Here is a 5,178-nt window from a genome sequence, read left to right as displayed (position 1 = left end):
TTCAGTCGTGTGCTCTTCAGATCACCCCCTGCAGGACTCGGGATGTTCCCTCCCCACAGGACACGGGATGGCCCCCCCACAGGACACGGGATGTTCCCTCCCCACAGGACACAGGATGGCCCCCCCACAGGACACAGGATGGCCCCCCCCACGGGACACAGGATGGCCCCCCCATGGGACATGGGACGGCCCCCCCAGGACACGGGACAGCCCTCCCCCACAGGACATGGGACGGCCCTCCCCCATGGGCCATAGGACATTCCCCCTCCACAGGACATGGGACACAGGATGGCCCCCCCATGGGACATGGGATGGTGCCCCCCAGGACGTGGGACAGCTCTCCCCCGTGGGACACAGGACGGCCCTCTCCATGGGACATGGGACGTCCCCCCCCCACAGGACATGGGACACAGAATGGCCGCCCCACGGGACACAGGACGGCCCCCCGCACGGGACATGGGACGGACCCCAGCACAGGGTGATCTAGTCCAGAAGGTCCCTAATGCGGGGGGTTGGGATCTGCTACAGACATACAGGCCCCGCCGTCTTGGTCCACAGATGAGCCGTGTCCTTGGAGCAGAGGGACGATTCGGCCCCTCCCGCCACACCCTCCGTCTCACTGGCTGTCTGGAGGGTGTTTCATCGAAACCCTGCTGTGCTGGTTACAAATCGGCTCCTCCAAACGCAGCTGGTAACTTCAGGTCAATAAACACAAACAAAACCACAAGTTGTATATCCATAACGATAAAAGTTTAAGGCAAAAAGAGAAAGACAAAAGGGGGACGTTTATAAAGATGAAATTTATAATTTCCCACGAATATATGGCCCTTCTAAATCCTTAAATACTAAGTAAAATAACATCCACATAACTCTTTTTTTAAGCTGCCAAACAGGATGAGGGGTTGACTAGAAAGTACGGCACATCATGTTTCACGAGACTGCACTTCTTTCTTTTTTTAATTTTCTGATGTTTATTCATTTTGAGAAAGAGAGTGGGGGGGGGCAGAGAGAGAGGAGACACACAGAGAGAGGGAGGAATCCGAAGCAGCTCCAGGCTCCGAGCTGTCAGCACAGAGCCCAACGTGGGGCTCAAACGCATGAACCGGGAGATCATGACCTGAGCCGAAGTCGGACGCTTAACCGACTGAGCCCCCAGGCGCCCCTGCAAACATGACTCTTCTATGCACTGGGAAACCAAAAGTTTATTTCAGTCACTTTATTGTGCGATTTGCTTCATGGTGGTGCCCTGGGGACCTCCCTCCACACCTCCACGTGTGCACGGCAGCGGAGATGTTACCTCAGGTCACGCTGGGTTTAGCAGACCTCCCTCCGTAGAACAGGTCTGGGTATTACGAATAATGAAATAAACTCTGCACCCTAACAACAGACATTCATTTCCTTTCAGGAACCTATGGAACTTTTATTTGAAAACATATTCATATTCACATGACAGCAAACCACAGAAATAGTGCTGCGTGTATTCCCGATCCAAAGCAATCAAACTACAAAGACCAAAACATAAATAAAAAACCTCGGTCTGCTTGGGTTTTCATCTTCTTCTTAAACAACCCTGTGTCACAAAGGAGACCAAACTGAAATTCTAATGCTGTGCTGCCCAATATCCTGGGCAGCTGAAACGTGGCTACCCTGCGCTGAGGCTGCTGCGGTTGTGAACACGCTAGATTTGCAAGACTTAAAATGAAAAAATAATGTAAACTGTCTCATGAGTATGTTTTTTTAATTGATTACATGTTTAAATGATAATATTTGGAGTATTTTGGGTTAAATAAAATATATCGTTAAAATTAAGTCTACCCACTTCTTCTTTTTACTTTTTAAATGTGGATACCGTACACTTAAAAATGACAGAGGTTGGGGTGCCTGGGTGGCTCAGTCGGTTAGGCGTCCAGATTCGGCTCAGGTCATGATCTCACGGTTTGTGGGTTCAAGCCCCGCATCGGGCTCTGTGCTGACAGCTCAGCCTGTTTCCAATTCTGTGTCTCCCTCTCTCTCTGACCCTCCCCTGCTCACGTTGTCTCTCTCTCTCTCAGAAATAAATAAAACATTAAAACAATTTTTTAAAAAATGACAGATGTTGGGGTGCTTGGGTGGCTCAGTCAGTTAAGTGTCTGACCCTTGATCTCAGCTCAGGTCTTGATCTCAGGGTCATGAGTTCAAACCCCGTGCTGGGCTCCAAGCTGGGTGTGGAGGCTACTTAAAAAAATGACAGATACTGTCCTGTTATATATTTACTGTTAGATCTGCTCTAGAATATGAATAGAGATAAAGCACAATGATACAGTAAACACTACATATCAAACCCTATAGAATGGGGCTAATGTAGTATTTGGAAGAAAGTTTATTAGCTGAAATATTTACACTTCTCAATACGGATGAGATGAAGTAAAATTAAACAGTTAATTCAAGAATTTAGAAGAATGTAATGAAACAAACCTAAGGAAGGCAGAGGGGAAACACTAATGAAGAGAAAAGCAGAAAATAAGTAGAAAAACAAAAACATAAAAATTGATATAAAGATTCAGGAACATAGACTCAATATTGGCTGAAAAAATTATTAAAACATGATAAACCGCCGCATAGCCTACTTCTTATTGAAATATTATTGGCACACAGTATGCTCGTCTAAGGCGCAGGACAGTCTATGCGGTGGCACTCAGCACTCAGCTCGGCAAGCGGGGTCACCGTCTGTCACCACAGGATGCTGGCACATGTCATTGGCTACGTCCCCTGTACTTTTCATCCCTGTGACTTGTCTATTGTTTTTTTTAACTTTAATTTTTAAATGTTTGTTTATTTTGGAGAGAGAGAGAGAGAGAGAGAGACAGAGCATGAGTGAGGGAGAGGCAGAGAGAGAGGGAGACAGAGAATCTGAAGCAGCTCCAGGCTCCAGGGAGTCAGCACAGAGCCCTACTTGGGGCTCGAACCCATGAACCGTGAGATCATGACCTGAGCTGAAGTCGGACGCTCAACCCACTGAGCCACCCAGGCGCCCCAAAGAATGACTTTAAGAAGTGAAAAGACTCCCTTGTTTTCCTTTGGAAGACTCTTTGGTGGGACACTGTCAGTCCCTGAGCCTCTAATTTCAGCGCGTTCCCCATCCAATTCCAACAGAACTCGGTTTGGAATAGGAGAGATTAAAACTAGATTTTGTCCGACAGAGTAAGCACAGCATTGGGATCAGATGAAGTTCTGACAAAGAATAAAGACTATGACCACGACACTGTCAGGTATTAAAACACTGGCTAAGGCCCAGACATTTAAAACAAGATACTTCTGGAGCAGGAGGAAGCGAGAGATCACGCAGGAGGGTGGGGAGTCCAGAAACGCACCAAGTTCACGTGGGAATCGAGCATTTGATTAAACGGCATCATTAAGTTTATCTGCAAGAATTGAATAAACCTTTGGGAAAACTGGTTAGTCCTTTGAAAGAAAAAAATTTGGACTTCTTACCTTATTCTTCACGAGCAAGTAAACTTTACACGGATCCGAGAGTTGCCCGTGAAACACGAGCCACAGAAGACAAACTAAAGGCATTGTTACAAATGACTGCACCACCGTGGGAACAGGTCCCAGCGCTTAGACCGAAATGAAGGTGGAGTCCGTCTGTCCGCCTTCCAGGAGAGGCCCCGTCAGGCGTGTGGTGAAGGCAGTGGGAGGCGGGTGTCCCCAGGGACCCGTGGCGTGGAGGGCCCCCCACCAGCCGAGTCCCGAACGCAGCTGGGGTCAGGGAGCGGCAGGTGGGACTCACGTCCCAGGACAGGCCGGCCCTGAAATGTCCTCGGTCCATCATCCTTTGGCAAGGCCACCTGCGGCAGAAGTGCACATGATCAAGCACCAGACCCCTAAACTTGGCAGGAGTTGTGCTCAAAAGACACCTAAAAGCAGACAAACAAGCTGTCGAGAAGGGCTGGAAACCAAGCTGTTCGAGAAGAGGCCGCGCACGAGTGCTCGGGACGCCAGGGTCTGCCGGGAAACGCGCAGCAGGCAGACCCGAGCGCGGGGACAGGATGTGGCCACTCCTTGGGCCCAGACCCGCCGAGGGGGGCCGGGGGCCGGGCAGAGGAGCCCCTGGGCTCGGGTACTGCAGGGCGGGGGGCCAGAGCCGGGCCAGCAGCGCTGTCATGAAGACACGACTTTCCACGGGGGGCAGGCCTGGCAAGGGGTTGTATGTGGGCGACAAACGGCCGTCATCCTTTCCTGCCTTCTTCCTACACTTCATTGGTAAGGAGGTGCTGGAGGGATGAAAAGGAGGTAGGGTTGGCCTTGCATGTGCGTGTTTCATGTGCGTGTGTGAGCAGCTGCGTGTGCACGCGTGCACGCATGCGCGTGTGTGTGTGTGAGCGCCTGAGATCTCAAACCTCATGGGATTTAGTGTTAGCAAATCATAATCCGGAACTCCAAACTTCTTACGGAGTCTAACAAAGGAGCACAGCTGGAGGAACAGATGGCTGCGGATGGGTTCTGGGGACGATGGGGGGCAGGGGAGGGAGGTCTTTCCACCTTGAATAAAAACCAATTTTAGAGCAAAGTAATAAAACCGCCACGTGCAGATGCGAAGAGAAGCCATCTACGGGTCACGCAGAAGACGATCAAGAAGGAGCTCGAAGAACGAGAGAGACGGATGTGCGGTGGGCCCGGCACCCGTGAGCCCAGCGGAGGGAAAGGTCACTCAGGTCAGAGTACCGAGGATTGAACTGGAAAGAGCAGTTAGGCTCATGTCTTATTCTACTCACCAAAGTTAAACCTTTAAGCGCGAGAAATCACAGAGAAACCAGCACGGTCGGAACCACGCGTCTTTGGAAGCAAGAACGGGGGGCGGGGCCGGCACCCGCTGAGTGTCCTGGGCCTTAAGGGCACGTCCCTGTGTGGTTATTGCTTACAATCCTGGGGGGCAGGCGTAATCCCCGGCCTTCAGGTAAGGAAAGCGAGGCATAGAGAAACCCGCGCACTTCCTCGAAGTCAGACGGGGAGCAAGCCACAGCACCCCACTCTGGCTGAGTCTGCACCCTGTGCTACTGACCACTGGCCCCCAGCCCCGGGCGCAGGGGAGGGGGACGCCCAGTTCAGAAGATGAAGCCTCGTGCCAGTCCGGTCCCGAGAGGGTGGGCGAGGAGCAAGTCAGAAGCACGGTTGGGTGCCGGTCCAGCAGCCCTGCGG

At 51.4% G+C, this 5,178-nt stretch overlaps 1 long non-coding RNA gene across 1 annotated transcript in view; it reads left to right on the top strand.

The window, feature by feature from the left end:
- The window catches only part of LOC120219794, a 2,757-nt gene extending 992 nt beyond the window's left edge, over nucleotides 1-1,765 (top strand). The window contains exons 2-3 of the long non-coding RNA XR_005525396.1: nucleotides 559-701; nucleotides 1,406-1,765. This is a non-coding gene — a long non-coding RNA (uncharacterized LOC120219794). The remainder of the gene's footprint in view (nucleotides 1-558; nucleotides 702-1,405) is intronic.
- Nucleotides 1,766-5,178: the final 3,413 nt, after the last annotated feature.

This window comes from Hyaena hyaena, unplaced genomic scaffold (assembly GCF_003009895.1).
Source record: "Hyaena hyaena isolate Hyena2069 unplaced genomic scaffold, ASM300989v1 scaffold_13, whole genome shotgun sequence".
NCBI lineage: Eukaryota > Metazoa > Chordata > Mammalia > Carnivora > Hyaenidae > Hyaena > Hyaena hyaena.
This window is presented reverse-complemented; position numbering and strand designations above follow the sequence as displayed.